Source organism: Balaenoptera ricei, chromosome 14, assembly GCF_028023285.1.
Source record: "Balaenoptera ricei isolate mBalRic1 chromosome 14, mBalRic1.hap2, whole genome shotgun sequence".
NCBI classification, from domain to species: Eukaryota; Metazoa; Chordata; class Mammalia; order Artiodactyla; family Balaenopteridae; genus Balaenoptera; species Balaenoptera ricei.
The window spans coordinates 24,833,839-24,852,580 of NC_082652.1; positions in this window are offsets into that span (position 1 = coordinate 24,833,839).

Consider the following 18,742-nt stretch of genomic DNA (forward strand, 5'->3'; position numbering starts at 1 on the left):
AAAAGAGTGTATATGCCCAAATTGAGGGTCATTCTACAAAACAATGGGCCAGTCCTCTTCCAAAATGTCAATGTCAGAAAAAGCGAAGCCAAGAAACCATTCCTCATCTGAAAAATAGGACTCACTTTCTTTTTTTTATAAATTTATTTATTTTATTTATTTATTTTTGGCTGCATTGGGTCTTTGTTGCTGCGCGCGGGCTTTCTCTAGTTGCGGCGAGCGGGGGCTACTCTTCGTTGAGGTGCGCAGGCTTCTCATTGAGGTGTCTCCTCTTGTTGTGGAGCACGGGCTCTAGGAGCACGGGCTTCAGTAGTTGTGGCACACGGGCTCAGTAGTTGTGGTTCGCGGGCTCTAGAGCACAGACTCAGTAGTTGTGGCGCACGGGCTTAATTGCTCCACGGCATGTGGGATCTTCCCGGACCAGGGCTCGAACCCGTGTCCACTGCATTGGCAGGCGGATTCTTAACCACTGTGCCACCAGGGAAGCCCAGGACTCAGTTTCAATATCACTAGCCTCTCAAAGTTGTTTGTGACCATCTAATACAATAAGGGGTACCCTCTGCCACATGCACACAAGTAAATGACTATTTTTATTACTACTTAGAATAAAACTACTCCAGGACCCGAAAGAGGTAATTTGTTTGTGGCCAAACCTCATTAACTGATTGTCCAAGTTTATGCTTTATGGACATAGTGGGTACATAATTTACGTATATACACACACTCAGGTACATCTATATAATTCTCTGCAATTCAGGGTGTATTTTCCCACATGCCTAATAGAATGCAGCACCAACATAGTTGCCATAAGTGAAATCAGTGACACTGCTCTCAGCAGGCCCTGATGGAGCTCTCTTGTCTGTGTCTGTGAAGTCCGGAATGGTTCTTGAAGGTTTTCTTCAAGTGGCACACTTATGTGGCCCATGAAAGAGCATCTACTAATTTTTTTTTTTCTTCTAGAAATGAGGGTGGGTGAGACCAAGCCAGTTTGCTTTGTGTAGATATTAGCCAGGACTGCAGGCAGTGCTCTGGGAATTGGCGGTTCCCAGCCCTGATCCCTTGGAGAGAGCTGCCCGCTTGCCTGGAAATCATCAGGGCAACACGAGAGAGGATAGAGGAGAGAAGAAAAAACTTGCATTTTTGACTCATACTTGAGTTTGAAGAATGATTACCTGTTGGGACTTCCCTGGTGGCGCAGTGGTTAAGAATCCGCCTGCCAATGCAGGGGACACGGGCTCGAGCCCTGGTCCAGGAACATCCCACATGCCGCAGAGCAACTAAGCCTGTGCGTCACAACTACTGAGCCTGTGCTCCAGAGCCCGCGAGCCAAAACTCCGGAAGCCCGGGCGCCTAGAGCCCGTGCTCTGCAGCAAGAGAAAGCCCGCACACAACAAAGACCCAACGCAGCCAAAAATAAATAATAAAATAAATTAATTCAAAACAAAACAAAAGAGAATGGTTAGTTGTTAAGTTCTTTCAGGACAAGGATATGTTTTATTCATCTATCTCTAGCCCATGCCAAGTACCTGATACAGAGTAGAAGGTCTTGAAGGATGAGAAAGTGGTCTTGAATGAACGAATCAATGAATCCTAATCCACCACCATTTAGCCATCTGAGCCTCAGTCAGCTTCCTAATCTATAACTAAATGGCTGTTAACAGTCACCTTTGAAGTTCTGCTAATAATTAAGCAAAATCCTACAAATGAAGCCATAGCAGGGATTCTAGGGCATTACAGGAGCTTGTTTCCTTCTCAGCCTTTCCAGAGGCCTACTTTCTTTGGAAACAGGGCAGGGGCATAGTGGAGAGACAAATAGATAAGACCCAGACTTTGCCCTCTGGAAGCCCCCCCCCGCCCCCCCCCCCCCGACGGCAAGGGTCCTCACAGAGGACCCGGCCACACCCAAGTTGTTCCTTGTCTGGGCTTTTGTGGCTGATGTGAGATGAAACTTGCTCATAAAAAACTGGACAGGGAGTGATGGCTTCACCCACCCAGACTCCTGCATTCTGCTTAGAACCTCAATTTTATTAAATAAGATAATAAAATACCTTAAATCGGGAAGCATAGTTTAGATTTGGGTGCTGTAAAGTCAATACACCTCTGTGAATTCCCACAGACTGTTTTACCTGTGGGGTTCATGCAATTGTGAATTCTGTCCCCACTGGTAAGGTAATTTATACACCAAGTCCCTCTTCCTCTATCGAGACTCTTGGGAAAGGTCATTCATTCATTTATTCATAGCTGTATCTATATCGAGTACCTAATTTGTGTCAGGCACCATGCTAGCTCTTGATGAACAATTCTTCCTTTATTTCAAATAGAGAAAAAGGTACAGTTATTTTCCCTGCCCATGCTTTTTGCACAAGGCACAAACAACCTGCCAAGGTTATGCAGCTAGTAAGTGATGAAGCTGGGTTTCAGACTCTGGTCTCTGTGCCCCTGAACTCTGAGCTCTCGGCCACTGCCCTACACCCAATGAGCACCTGCTGACTGCACGACGTGCCATGCTCTGAGCCAGATGTTGGTGACACAGGCTTGAGGAGTTCTTAGTCTGGGAAGAAGACAATCATGCCTTAGCAGGCATGCTGATATTAAGCATTTCCTGAGCACTAATTAAGAATGATTACACTTCAGCAGTCATTCAACCAACCACTGTACATTTATTGAGCTTCTGTTTTCTGGAGATGGACTGTTGAGAGGTGGGGACTGAGAAAGAAATGTGATCTATTCCCTGCCTTGGAGGACCTCATTGTCCTGAACGGGAGAAAGGCTTTCCAATGCTTGCATCTGTGGGGAAGTGATTAATGATGATGATAATCCATTGATCGTGCATCCCATAACCAGACACCTGCTATGTCCTAGCACAAGTCTAGGTCCTGAACTCGAAATCACTCCACGTGGGTACACACTGATAATGCATCCTTCTGACTTTTCTGTGACATCAACGGTAGGTCTAGATACATGTTTAATTAATGAGGAGGGTGATGATGATATATGTTACATTATATATGTTCCTATGCTTATTGAGCTCCTACTATGGGTACCAACCACTGTTCTACAAGTTTTATAGGATTAACTCATGGCTCCTCACTACAAGCCTATGATATGGGTCCATCTGTCATGCTCACTTCACAGCTGAGGAAACTGAGACCTAGAGAGGTTAAATAACTTGCCTAAACTTACACAACTGAATTAACAAGAGAGGTCTGAGGCTTCCTTTAAAAACAACCACAAGAAAATGTTGTTTCTAATGCCAATGCAAGTAACAGTATGCAAATTAGCCCCAGCACATCATTTTTTATTTATGCCATAAATTAGGCAAATTTCCCTTCCAAAGCCCTGGAAAATGAGGCCTGATTCTACATATTTTGCATTCATTTCCAAGGTGATTGGCCCCCAGTTAGCTTTACAACTCAATAAACCTGCTCTAAAGAGGGGCACGGAGGTGCAGGCCTGATCAGCAGGCTTTAGGGAATGAGAAGTGGGAGAAGCACTGGCCCTCTCCCTGTGCAAATCGCTTTATAGTTTAGTGGTGCCCTTCCACATTCAGGGCTGCCACGTACAGTTGCATAGGTTGTGCACTGCTTAACTTCAGGGGAGCCTTTCACATACACTACAGTATGAATAGCGCCTCCTGCAGTTGTGCAGGGAAGTGATCATACGCGTTGCATCCTCACAAGCTACCCTGTGGAGGGAGGCTGAGGAAGTATTCTATTCTCGTTTTGCAGATGGAAACCAGGGAGCTGGGCTGATGAGAGGACTTCCTCCAGCATCACACAGCACATAAATGGCAGAGCTGGGATCCACATTCAGGCCTGTCTCAGTCCTAACCCAGGGCTGAGTTCACCATTCTCAGAAAGTTCACTCTGAGTACGTTCTTTTAAACACCTCCTCCCCATTTCCATAATGTTAAAGCTTTGGAGAAATCACAACCTTATATAATAGCCGTGTTACTAAAACCACCCATAGAACAACATGTTTGAAAAAGCACATCCTGTTTTCCCACTGGCCTCCATCATTGCTTCTAAAGACATTGTTGTCATTCCGGAAGAACCTTTCACAAGGATGGGGAGGGCTCCTGGGACCCTATCTTGAAGTTTCTCTTCACTTTCTACCCTAGCTTGATTTTCAGAGATGATTGATCACCTTGAAATGCCTAAATACATCAGTTTAAGAGGACCCCTCTCATCAACTTCCGCCCTAAATTGTTTTTTCCTAAGTTTACGCAAATGATGTAAAGATTGTATATTTCCTACATATGCTTTTTCCTATGCCCCCCAAATGTGAGCCATTCATGGCCAAAGAATGCCTTTCTTTCTCTCCTTTCTCTCTTCCTTCCTTTCTCCCTCCCTTCCTCCTTTCCTTCCTTCCCTCCTCTCACTCATCCACTCAACAAAACGGCTGAGCATAGAGAGATAATAAGAGTCAACCCAATCAACAGACACTTACAACACATTGTGATTCTTTCCAGCTCCCTCAGATGTGTTTATCAGTGAGGCCACAGCTTGATGAATATGGATGTACTGGAAAATGAGTTCCAGGGCCACATCCTCGGAGTTAGAAGGGTTGAGGAAGCAACTATCGAGGGCAGCGGAGCAAGTGTGTGAAATGTCATTAGCGGTGACTACTCAACCCAAAGTATAGACCTGAACGGCCCCATGTCATGCCCCATGCATGCTTATCACCCCAGCCGCACATGATTGGATCAAACACAAAGAGCCAACCTTCCGCCTGAGCAGGACAAGCCATATTCGTCTTAGGAACCTGAACCAGGGAACATGAAGAGGCTGAGTGGTAGGAGGTCTGCCTGGACTGCCATGGTCTAGAGCAGTACCATCCAGTAGAGCTTTCTGTCAAGATGGAAACCTTCTTTCTCCATGCTGTCCAATATGGCAGCCGCTGGCCACACAGGGCTACTGAGTACTTGAAATGTGGCTAGTGGGACTGAGGCACTCAAATTCTAATTTGATTTAATGAATTCAAATCTAAAATTAAATAGCCACATGTGACTAGTGCTTTCCACAGAAGGCGGCACACCTACAGAGTTTGAGCTGGAAGAAGGGTGGGTATGAGCCACTGTATCCACCCACCTTGCCCTCACCTCCAGCCCCTGGATCATCCCTGGTGTCCTCTCTGCCCAAAGCTGGCCCTGACCACATCATCTATGCCTCCTGCAACCCCCCCGCCACGGCTCTCTACACCCCACGCCCCTCGCTGGGTTTCTCAATCAGCCACTCTCTACAACCCATGGTGAGAGCAAGGAAGCCCAGGAGGGGCACCCGCCCTGGGACCTGCACCTCTCTGAGCTTCCCTGGCTTATTCTTGCTTGCTTGACTCGAGCCATCTGCTCGGATGGCACCACTGTGAAGCCACAATGGCCCGCGTGTCAGTGGAGGTGATGAGGGAGATGCACAGTGAGTGAGCAGGAGGGGGCACAGGCAGTGGAGAGGGAGTCAGAGGCAACAGATGCACAGCGAGAAGCAGATGCCGTGAAAGAGAAATGCAGAGAGGAGCCAGGCCCTGGAACAGCCTTGGTCCAATATCTGAGGTATCCTTTGAGCAAGCCTTCTTATTCTCGAGCTATCCTGAGCAAGTCTTTGTTCTGTACAGCCCAAAGAAATCGTGGTTCCTCCCTTGGGAGCCAGCACGGATTTGGGAATTTGAGAATCAGCTCAGAGCGACAACAGCTGCAGCAACAAATCATCACCATCATCTCAGAGAGAAGTGACTTGTCTAAGATCACACAGGCTGGAATGGATATCTCTGATTCTAGAGTCTGTGCTCTTTAATACACTACACTGCCTTGCCCAGTGGGGCTCTTGATCTTGGGTCAATGTTTCGTTTCAGCATCCTGAACTCACTGATTTATGAGCTAAGCTTTGGCACGTGCCTACCCCCAAGCTGGGAATGGGTGAGACCAGACAAGGAAACTGTCACCCAATGGATCAAACCCACCCTTCTTCCTTCTACGACTTGTCCCAAGCTCCAGACCCCATGTATTAGACTGTATCCACCCACCTTGCCCTCACCTCCAGCCCCTGGATCATCCCTGGTGTCCTACTTGCCCAAAGCTGGCCCTGACCACATCATCTATGCCTCCTGTGACCCCTCCCTGGCTCTCTACACCCCACGCCCCACGCTGGGTTTCTCAATCAGCCACTCTCTACAACCCATGGTGAGGGCAAGGAAGCCCAGGAGGTGCACCTGGCCTGGGACCTGCACCTCTCTGAGCCTCCTTGGCTTACTCTTGCTTGCTTGACTTGAGCCATCTGGTTGGATGGCACCATTCCCAGGTGCAAGCTGGTCCACTGATGCCTCGAAGATTCAGGTGCCAAGTCAGCAGAGGAGGGAGCTAGAGCTTGATTTCAGCTTCTGCTGAAGCTCCTTTTATGCAGCCACTCCGCCATGGCCACGTAATGTAAATATCCAATGTGGGTAAGGGATGCCACTGGTTTAATGGAGACAGATGCCCTTAAGGCTTTCATTGCCATGTCTCCTTGGGTCTCAGAACATACACTTGAGGACAGCTGGGATACTATGGCTCTTAAAGAGGGGGAGTCACTTTAGAGTGGGAGCGAGAAGACACAGTCAGAGGTTCCAGTCCTGGCTCTGCCACTCACTTGCAGTGGGATTTTGAGTAAGTCAGTCCCTTCTCATCTTTGGGTCTCTTTCCTCAATAAAATGAAAATATCAGGGGGAGGGTTGAGGCAGGTGGGGAGCCTGAAGAACTGCTATGATCTGATGAATATTATAGACCCCAGGAAGGGTAGCTTGTTTATTTTTTTTGCAGAGCATCTCTATACCAAGCCCTCCTCCATCCCATGATCCCTGGGAAGTGGGCAGAGAATAGACCATTACCCCCAAATGAGGCCCAATGCTGGCTCAGAGTGACAAAGCAGCTTGTCCAAAGTCACACATCTAATGAAAAGCAACAGAGTTACACTCAGGTTGTTCTGACTCTAGAGCCTGGGTTTTCATTCACTTTGCTATTCTTTCCCAGTTTGCAGCTGGGCATTTGTTGTTTTTGCAGCTGCCAGGGAGCCAAGAGAAAGCAGAGTCTACAACAACCAGTGTGGTATCCAGAAAGTTCCTAATATTAAATGAGCTAAGCCACAGGGTAAATAATTGCAACCAATATTCCCCTTGGAAAGAAAGATGCCCTCAGCAAGCACTCAGTGAATGGTCCATCTTGTGGCCATGTGTCTGCACAAAGGTGGGTTTTTTCTCTTTACAAAATTTCTCTCCTCCCTCATCTTCTAATTTTCCTTTCTCCTTTTCCTATTTGTAGAATTCTTCAGTGAGTTCACATCTATTATCTCATTGATTTTCCTCATGGCAATCCTATGAGGTAGGACACTATTACTAGTCTCATTTTTCAGATGAGGAACCAAGGCTCATACCCGCTGCCTAAGACCACACAGATGTAGGAGGAGTCGGGAATGAAACTCCGATCTCAGGACTCTACCACCTCACCGCTAAGATTAAGATGAAAGGTCATTTAACAGAGTAAATGCACTTACACTGGGTTAGATACAGGCTAAGAGAGCTATGGATGCGTATGATTCAGCTGAGGTGTTTGGAAAGTTCATTGTCTAGTGGGAGGGAGGCATGTAAACAGGTAACTCATCAGTGCGTGAGTTACGCATAATAGGGGAATAGAACGCGTTGAGAGGGGAGACAGAAGATCATTCATAACTGGTGTAAGGAGGAGAGAGGCAAGGGAAGGTCTTATAGAAAAAGACAATTAGGGACTAGGTTTTGAAGGATGAACAGAAGTTCACCAGGTGAACAATACTAGCAATAATGGCAACTTTTTATTGAGTGCTTGCTATGGGCTACACATACCTACATACATTCTTGACAGTCTTTCAAGGGAGACACGACCCTCGCATTTTATATATCAGGCCAGAATAGGTACAGAACGCTAAAGCAAATAGCTCAAAATCATGATGCTAAATCAGCTATCTGGGAATTTAATCTGGTCCTCTCTGAACTCCTTCAACCTCCTAGGATGACAGTCCAGGATGAAGGAACAGCATGAGTAAGACAAGAGGGATGCTTCACCCAGAAGCCATCAGGGTGGGTGTGAACTCTTTCTCCTCTTTGTGATCTGCTGTGAGATACCTGGCATCTGCCACTGGGTGAGATAACATCTCCCCTCCTGGAGGCCAGTCAAACCGCCTTGATTTCTGGATTTGCATCAGCTCTTCATTTAGCCATTGCTATGTGATACCTATATGCTCATACTCTAGCATCTAGAACAAACCTGGGCTTTGGAGTCAACCAGTCTTGGGTTTGAATCCTGACTCCATCATTGCTTGCCCATGACACCTTAAGCAACTCCGTCCTTCATTGCCATGACACCTGTATGTTTCTAAGACTCAGCTTCCTCATCAGTAACATGTAGTTAGTGACATCATCTGATAGGGTTGGGTGAGGATCAGATGAGTGAATACAGAGTAAGCACATGGACAGTCCTGAGGCACAGAGTAGCCCACGCTCAATGGCAAAGAGCATGTTATAGTTTGTAATTCTCTCATAACAAGCCCAGGAAGAAACACATGGGGGGTGTTTGGGGTCTTCAGCTTTCTGTGCCAGCACCCACCTCCCTGAAGCTTGAACTCCTGGCATGCATAAAGTATCCTGACTCCTGTGTCTCATCCCAGCCCTGTGAGGACAGCTTTGTGTATGGGGTAGTGGTTACTGTGATCCATTTTACAGATGGCAAAATTGAGGCTCGTGGCTAGGAGATGGTTGAGCTTAGGTCCTGAACTCAGGGGCTTACAGAAACCAAGCTACACTGTGAGTTCTCCATGAATGGTTGAGTGGCCTGGGAACGTGAGAAATTACAAACGGCCACAGCTTCAAAACCAACCAATGAACCAGCTGTATCTCCCACCTTCTTTCATGAAGTCTCCTTTCCCTGCCTGGGAAGAATAACCCCTATGCCTTTTTTTTTTTTTTTTTGAGAGCTATTAAGAGCTCTCAGGAAAATCCTAGTTGATTTTGGTTTCTGTCCTGTCAGTCTTTGGAGTTGGGTGAGCTGGGGTTTGGACCCACCCCGCCTAGCTGCACACTAACGGTGAAAGCATGCTTTGTACACATTTCATTTGGAAACACAGCAGGACCCAGCTTGGAAGGCGCTATGCCCAGCAGTCAAGCTCACAAACGAAGCAGCTAGGCTACCTGGATTCAAATCCTACCTCTGCAACCTCCCGGCTAACAACTGTGAGCTTTCTGAACAGATAACAGCCCCTCTAAGCCATGGTTTCCTCATCCACACAATGGAGAGAAATGGTGGAGATTAAAATAACCCATGTAAGGGCTGAATATATATCAAGTACTCATTAGATATAATTATTATGAATTAATTGCCTACACTTTAATTGTAGCCTACTTCACTTTACGACTCACTTCAATTTGACCAGTTTCACTTGAGTGCTTACAATGTGCCAGGAACTGTGTAGGCACAGGAGACACATCCAACACACACTTGACAAGTATTTATTGGCCCTCCCTCCCACCTAGGGGTCTGCAGAATCTGCACATGAGCTTGGAGAACGCTGCAAGTAAGAGGCAGTAGTGGGGCATGGTTCTAAAGGATTCTGGCTCAGGCCTGGGTTTGATGCCAGACTGAAACCACTTCTTGGCTTTGTGACTTTCAACGCATTGCTTAACCTCTCTGTGCCTCGATTTTCCCCGACCATAAAATTAGGAAAATAACAGCATCTACCTCATGGGGCTGTTGTGAGGATGCTCTGACCAAATCTATATAAACCACTCATCAGGAGGCTTGGAATGAAATCAACACTCAATAAATGCTGTTTTCATCACTGACACAGTCCCAGCCATGGTCTAGTAAATTACGTCACATGGGTCCACTGACCTCAGCCCAGTGCATCACCCTTTTACCCTCCCCTGAAAGCAGCCCTGCTCTCTTCCCACGCTCCACCCTCCACCACCACCAAAGGGTTTCAGAGGAACTACAGTAACCAGAGGATTATACAAATATGCAAATCCTGTAAAGCAGTGTTTACCCAGGGCTGTGCACTGCTGTCTATACTCAGCATCTGGGCTCGGCTGTCTTCGGAGAGGATTCCATCGGTGTCATCACAACCTCTAGTGGATAACAGTGAACACCGCGGTTCACAGGCCTTTGTTCCAGCTCTCACCTCCTCAGCGGCCCATGCAATCCAGGGGAACGCCAAAAGGGTGGGCAGATCCCAGGATCCTTCTATCCTTCTCACGTGTGCGCGTGCGTGACTGCCTCCTTTCCCTGCCCACTCGCTCCTGTTTCCCCAATTCCACAGGTGTATGATGTGTTCCGAAAGTAAAGCCTTCTTCAGGATCATCACTGCCCCAACGAAGAAATCTCCCGTGGCTGCTGGTACCTGTCACATCCCTTTAGGGCCAGCTCAGATGCTATCAACTCAGGGAAGCCTTCACTGACTACCTCTGGCCAGAATTAAACACACCCACCTGTGAGATCCCTGCACTCTGATTACAATCACCCCCTCCCAACACGTATCCCATGGTGTGGACACTGGTGATTTACCTGCAGGTCTTTCTTGCTAGGCTGCCATTACCGGGATAAGGACCTCATCATATTATTCTGTGTCTCCAGCACCCAATACAGGGCCCGCTGCATGCATAGGAAGTGTTTAGTAAATGTTAAATGAATGAATGGATAACTGTTTTTTTCAGAAGACTCTCTTCTTAGGTCTTCTTTCCAACCACTATCCTGCTATCCTATATCTCTGGTACAATGAACTCTGCTTTCTGGTGGTAATATTGAGGTTCAAAGAGATAGAGTATGAGAGTTTGAAAAGAAAGGGAGTCTGCACCAGGTCATGAAAATTTCTCACCTGGGCTACTCGTTACCCTACCTCCAACCCTTCTACTTGGGCCTAAATTATCCAGATATTTATTCCAACATTTCCAACACCAACTTCAAGGATCTGCTTTCCAGGTGCCTACTGGGAGGGGCAATTTGCTCTTTGGAAAGTAGGGAAGAAAAGGGAGAAAACATTACTTGAGCATCTATTACATGCCAGGTGCTTTACAGGTATAAGTGTTATGTAATCACTGCAACCATCCTTCCAGGCTGGGACCATTAATCCCCACCCCACCTCCATCCCCATGCCACAGGTAGTGAAATGGTGGCCCAGAGAAGATCGACCTGACAAAGGTCACACATTCATAAACAATGCAGCTGGGCCTGACCCAGGTCGCTCCGACTCCAAAACCACATACTTCTTTTCTGGAACCCTATAAATCTAATCCCAGTAGCCAGCTGAGTCAAACTCCTCAGAACAGCCTTGCCATGGCCTCTTTGGTGTTTTGCAATTTGGCTCCATGAAGGAAACCACAAACTGGTATTAAAAAAAAGGGCAGTTGGACTCTGTATTCTAATGATGCCTTCCTTGGAGCATCCCCCCTCCCTCTTTTCACCTTTCCTTCCTCTTTTGCACTGCATATATCAAGCACCATCAAGTAATTTTTCTCTTAGAAACAGAGCTCCATTCCACTGACCTTTGGCATTGCACACACCTGGTGGTTCCAAAGGTCAGAATTCACCTCTTCTGCCCTCAATCACCAACCGTAGCTTTGAGCGCCCCTAGTGGAGGTCTGTGCCAATGGCATGTTGCAGAATGTGGACCAAATGTGAGGACCAGTAAATTGAGCCCTTTTGAATCGCTTTTTGAATAGCAGGAATGAACTTGTGAGCAAAACTAGAAAACAAACCGTTCTGATCAGGAAACATCCTTTTGCCTGGGAAGAGGAAGGAAAGGAATATAACATTATTTTCCTAATGTCCAGCTGAGACATGCGAACGCAAGAATCCCTCAGGCTTTGATAAGGTGGCCCAAGCAGGGGCGGCTAAAACTCCACAGACCAAAAAAAAAAAAAAAAAAAAAAAAAATGCCAATCCACCATGAAAATAGTCTTTAAGTGAATCTAACAACAGTATACATTAGAGACTGGAGGAAGCCGCAAATTTGAGTCTTATTAAGCAATATTGAATTTACTTTATTAATTCAAGGAAAAAGAAAAGAAATTACACTCAGGCTCTGCAGTCTTAGCACATAGTTACAGCTATACCCCATGTGCATATCTTAGACAATAAGAAGCCTCTTCAAAAACAAGTTATACTTTATACTTATTCATGCCTTACAGCAAAATGGCCCAGAGAATCACGTGACCTACATAAGCATTTAGCAACAAGTCTCTTTCAAGTACTGTATTTACAAATCTCCTCACTGCACCACAAACAGAAGGACCCGCTTGCAACACGGAATGAGACGAATGGGTCTCCATCTGACATTAGTGGAAGTTGGGCTCCACGTTAAAAACAGAATATACTGTGGAAGGTCAATTGTTTCCAAATGCTCATAGGCTACCCTTACTCCCTCCTTATGACTCACAGTCTTGGAGTCAGAACCACACCGTTATTAATGAACCTTCTGAAGTAGTACACCGGTTGACTTTAATTTGGCAATGACCTGAAGTTAATTAAAAATATATGCTGGCTAGCTACAGAGCCGAGCAGTTGGAAAAAATAATGTAAAATGTCTTAAAAATTAAAACACACACACACATTTTGTGTTTGAAGCCAGGGGAGGAAGCAGGATATGAAATCCTTGTCTTGGATGACAATTCAATATGTGCCATTAAGACATTTTTCCTGGAGGGTGGTATATTGGAGAGTGCTGTCCTCAGAGGTAGAATCACTTTAGAAAAGCCAGCAAGCCACTGGGTAGCTTTCAGATTCAAAAGGGGAGTGAGGGAGGGAGATCTGGACTCTGTTCAAGGCCACCAAGCCATTGTTGGAAAAGACAGCTAATTAAGAAAGGGCATGCTGTGGTGGAAACGATTTATTTAAACCGATTCTCTTCTCCCATCTTTCCCAGAGAAATTGTCCAGACCTGATGTAAATTGTGAATATTACTGCCTCATAAAAGGGGGGTTCTTTAACGATATGCTTTGTTAAACAAAAGGTGATGAATTATTTCCTTTGCTCTGTACTCTGGGCTCCACATTTAAAGAGAAAGGGGTGGGGGATAAAATGCCTGATTTATGCTGAGGAGGGCACTCCAGGCCGTGGGGAAGAGTTGAAGAGAAGGAGACCCAGGGCCAGTGCCCGCGAGCGGAGAGCTGTCCGCGGCCTTCGGTGCTGAAAGCAGGTGCGCGCGCCAGGGGTCCAGAATTCCCCAGGGAGAAGGGACACCGCCTGTCCCCTAGCTCGGGGTCAAGACGGTCCAAGCCAAACACGGGGCCCCAGATGGACAGAGTGTGCGCCCTCCGGATTGTCTTCAGCCTGGGGAGACCCCGCACTGCCTGCTTTTTCGCACGTGAGGGGCGAGTTACTGGGAACAGTAGTTGGACCTTTCAAAAGACGAGGTCTTAGAACGCTTCCCACCACTCTTGGGTCTCCTAGTGGCCTGATCAAACCCTCGAAGCTCTCGGGGTTAGTTTTGGATGAGTTCAGCGCCATACTCCCCTTTCCATCTCAAAGCCCCACCCACCTAACCACCCGCCACAATTTTCCCTGGGGTACCTCAGAGGGGTGGAGGAGAGGGTGCGGCTCCAGGTCTGGGAAGAAGGAGCCGCCATCCTCCGCTAAACTTGGACCCCCCCGACCCCCCCCCCGCCTTCTTCCCAACCGGCTAGCACGTGCTGGGTGAAACTAGCAACCCCCCGCGCCGCCCCCAATTCAGAGTAGTGTTAAGAGACACCGGGCTGTTGAAGGGAAAAGAAAGGGGGGAGTCCGCTCAGGTTCCCGCCTGTGACCTAAGATCTCCTCTCCCTCCCCCGCTAAGTTCTGAGAACCCGGAGCACCCTCCACCGGCCTCCAGGCGAAAGCCACACCCCAGTTCGGCTTCCAGACACTTGGATGGGATAGGTCCAGGGACCCGGTCCCTCGGGGCAGCCTCAACCAAAAGGAAGCAAGGGGTCCTAGCGTGGGAGGACGCGGCACTGCGACGGCCCCCAGACGCACTGTTCGAGTCTAGTCCTCACTTGCACGGCGGGTCAGCTGCCCCCGCTTCTCGTCCTCTCCCCGAAAGGGAGAGAATTACCTGGCACCCGGCCGCGGGTGCGGCTGCAGAGAGCTCCGGGAATCTGGGGTCTGGAGGCGACCCCGCTCCAAGGAGATTCTCTGGGGCTGCACAGGGGAATCAGCCGCACAGCCGGGAAGGCAGAAAGGGAGCCCGCGGCCGAGGCAGGAAAGCGCCCGAGTCCTTCAGACACATCCCCGCCTCCACACTCCCAGCAGCCCGGGCCAAGGGGACGCGGTTCCTAGTCCCAAATTTGGGCAGCCGCCCCCGCTCCACATCCCGGCAGACGTGGAGCGAGTCGTCTGGGTCGGCTAGGACCCCCAGCCGCCCCGCACTCGCGGCAACTTTGCCCCTTCCCCCGCCCCGCCCCTCTGGGCGCTTACCTTCTGCCCGAGCGGCCGCGGGGCTTCCCAGGAGCAGAGCGAGGAGCAGCGCGATCCCGCCGAGTTCCGCGGCGGGCGGCCGGGCCGCGGGCATCTTGGCTGCGGACGGCGCGGAGCCGCGGGCTGCGCGGCGGGCGGACGGCGCGGGAGCCGGGAAAGGAGAGAGGCAGCGAGCGAGGAAGGGAAGGCGGGAGCCGGGGAGGGGGCCGCGGGCCGGGGGCAGCCGCCGGAGCCCCCCGGGCGGACGCGCGTTCAGCCCCGCGAACGCTCTGGCCGAGCTGCGCCGGGCGCGGGCGGGCGAGTGAGGAGGAGCCGGCGAGCGAGCGAGCGAACGAGCGAGGCGCGAGCGGGAGGAGGGAGGGGGCTGGGGCCGAGTCGGTGCCGAGCCAGCGCGGGGAGGAAGGGAGGGGGCGGGCAGCGAGCGCGAGGGGCCGGCCGCGCCCGGGGTGCCAGCCTCCTCCTCTGGTCGCTGGCCCGTCGGCCCTGCAAAGTTTAACGCCGATTCCCCTCGCGTCCTGTGGGCCGAGCGTTTCCTCTTGGCGGATGCTCACGGCGGCCCTGCGCCGGCGAGGCGAGGCTGGAGAGCGTCCGGACCATTTTCCGGACGGTCAGATGGAGGCCTCAAAACCGAGCGCAGCCCTCAGCCTGTGCGCAGCCTAGAGCTTTCCATTGCTCAGCCTTTCGGATAGATCCCAATTTCAGCTCTCTCGGCCCCAGCCAGCCTCTTCCCTGACAGCCCTCCGCATTTACTGAGTCCCCATAACCTAGAAAGTCTCAAACTCTGTGGATCTGATGAGAGCTGTCAATCTCCCTAGAAGGATACAAATGGCCACAAAATTGTGCATCCAATACCCGGGGGCTTTGTACACCCCTGAAGCCCAATCTGAAAATTTATCCATGTTCTGATCTGAGCACCGTTTCTCACATTCCCATTGTTAACGGGGCACCAGAGCTCGCCAAGGCTTCCTCTCAGCTCAGTCCCTTAGCCCTGCTGTACTCCCTTCCCCCATCTGAGCTGGAGTTCAAGGCCTACTCTCTTGCTTTGCTCTTGCCGAGCCCTGATTCTCAGCAGCTTGTCTTTTCTCCACAAATAGAGGTGATGGGGGGGAGACAGGCAGATGCTTGGGGACAGGCAGTGGCTGGATGGGGGACAAGCTTGCGCCCACTCCTGGAGACTCACTGTGTGGTCTACTTTTGCAGGCCCAGCCAGCTTCCCAGGCCTCTCACCCCAATTTAGAAAGCCCTCCTTCTCCCTCCCCCCACTCCACCTTGCCACACTATCCCCACGTTGTGCAGCCTGAGCAGGCAGAGGAGCAGATGGAGAGAAGGTTGCAGGCAGCAGCGGGGAGGAATATGTCTTTAGCAGAGTGGAGGAGCTGGGAGTCCCTATAAAGAATGGGTGGGGGAGTTGCATACTGGGTGGAGGAGGACAGGAGGGGAGAGGGAGCACTTTGGTCCAGGTTTCCGAAAGACCCTCCACACCCAAAGCTTCCCCAGTCACTCATGCATTCAGTGTTCTTTTACAGGGTCCTCACTACAGGCCCAGATCTGCATCAGGTTCTGGGGGGTAGAGAGCCCCCAATAAAACCCAATCAGTGGCTGCAAGAAGTTTCCATTCCTGGCAGTAAAGCCAATCGGTTTTGATAAAGAGGGAGGCTGAGGCACACGGTGCCCAAGAGCTGATTTCTCCTTTGGGGAAGACGAAGCATCCCCGTTGCTTTGCTGGATTGGGTGGGGGGCTCTGTAAGGTGTGGCCTTGCCTGTCTTGCTCATCACCATCCACTCAGTACTGACACAGGGCTAGCATCCAGCAGGCTCACAATAATACTTGTTGAATGGAAACATAAACCAGCAAGAAAGACGGAGGAAAAGGAAAGGGGAGAAAGCAAGGGAGAGGAAAACAAAGATAGGCCAGCTCCACACCTGGAAGCAAGGAAACTAATGTTTATAAGCATCTACTGTTTGCCAGGTGCTATAATGATATAATTTCACAATGATCCTGCCAGTGAGGTGTGATTGTCTCCATCTGACAGGTGAGTACCTGAGCCCTAGAGAGCGGCACAACCCAGCTTAGGTCACTTGGCCAGGATTCAATGCCAGGTCTGAGTCCAGAGTCAGAACCCACTGCATCTCAATACGCTGTTTCCCAGGTATTTGATGGCTACCTCTATGCTATGATTCCATGGATGTTCCCTGGTGCTTCAACACCTCCTTGTTACCAGGAGACCACAGTGAATAAAAGTCTACCATCAGAGACACTCCTTTTGGTAAAGTCATGGGGCCTCTAGAAGATCAGTTGCTTGCATGCAGGTGTCTTATGTGGCAGAAGTGACATTGCAAACCCTTAACTCATTGAACACATGGGCAGGGATTTACTCATTCCATTTGCCAGCTGAAACAAGGCACAAAGTCTTGAGAGAATGGGACATAGACCCAGTAATCTGAAATTGGATGCTGGGAATATAAGGGGATTCTCTAAGAGCAATATCGACATATTTTTTTTCCCAAGAAGAAATACCATGATAGGGATAGAATTCTGCAAAGAACCAGAGCAGCTTGCAGATGAAAATCTTCCCCTAGCACAATTTCAAAACCCATATCACAGATGAGGAAACTGAGGTTCAGGAAGGCAAAGTGACCCCCTCAATATCATGTACTTGGTCTACCTTTTGTCCAGGCTTATGCTCTATTACCATAGGGCACTTCTGGCCTCGATTCTGGCATCAGGGTGGACTTCCTGCTACCCACTGCTGCCTAGGGAGAGAATCCGAGATTCTCTGCAGAGCTGATGACGTGTGCTCACAACTCTACTTTATATGTTGCCACTTGATAAATCAGCTCTTATGCAGCTAATATTGGTCCAGTGGAGACAAAGAGTTAGATTCTAGCCTCACCTCTTCCTGCTGGGTAAGAAGGGCAAGTTATTTAACCTCTCTGAGCCTTATATTCCTCTTCTGAGGAGTAGGGATAAAAATAACACTTACCGGGCTTCCCTGGTGGCGCAGTGGTTGAGAATCCGCCTGCCAATGCAGGGGACACGGGTTCAAGCCCTGGTCTGGGAAGATCCCACATGCCGCGGAGCGACTAGGCCCATGAGCCACAATTGCTGAGCCTGCGTGTCTGGAGCTTGTGCTCTGCAACAAGAGAGGCCGCGACAGTGAAAGGCCCGCGCACTGCGATGAAGAGTGGCCCCCACTTGCCGCAACTAGAGAAAGTCCTCGCACAGAAACGAAGACCCAACGCAGCCATAAATAAATAAATAAATAAATAAATAAATAAATTAAAAAAAAAAAAGTCAAGGTGCCTGAAATCAGATTTGTCCTATTTCCGCCTTAGTCTGTGTAGACCTGCCTTTTAAAAAAATAAATAAATAAATAACACTTACCATGTGGGGTGATTGACACAAGTGGATAATATCACTGTGACATGAGGAGATACAATAGCATCTATTTTATAGGGTTACAGAGAGCATCCCGTGAACCAATAAACTAGAGCATTTAGCCCAGTGCAAACCATAAGGAAAACACTCAATTTCATTCTCAAATGTTTGGTGTTGTGAGCCAGAGAGTACTAGGATAGGAGTCCTGAGTTCCGATCTCTTTTCTGCTGATATGCTGTGTGATCTTAGGTGAGTCGCCAGCTTCTCTGGGACTCTGTTTCCTTATCCACCCATCCACCTATCTGTCCATCCATCCATCCATCCACCCACTCACCCACTCACCCACCCACTCATCCATCTATCTATTCCATCTATCTATCCCATCTATCTGCAAATATTGTTTGAGCATCTACTATTTATTGAGTGACTACTAGGTGCCAAACTCTATGCAAGGTGCCGTGGATACAGCAGACTCCATCTCTTGCTCTCTAGAGCTGATAGTCTAGTGAAGTCTGGTAACCTGAGTGCCCAAATCCTTTTCAAGATTAATGTTCTATGCCAGGGGAAGCAGAGTGGTTAAAAGTGGGCTTTGAAACCTGACAGAACTGAATTTGAATTATTTCTCTCCTACTCACAGCTGTGTGACCTTTAACAACTGTCTTAACCTCTCTGAAGCTACTTCAATGAATGGTTGTCATTTAAGAGTAAATGAGACAGGGCTTCCCTGGTGGCACAGTGGTTAAGAATCCACCTGCCAATACAGGGGACATGGGTTCGAGCCCTGCTCTGGGAAAATCCCACATGCCACGGAGCAACTAAGCCCATGCACCACAACTACTGAGCCTGCACTCTAGAGCCTGTGAGCCACAACTACTGAGCCCACGTGCCACAACTACTGAAGCACACGCGCCTGGAGCCCGTGC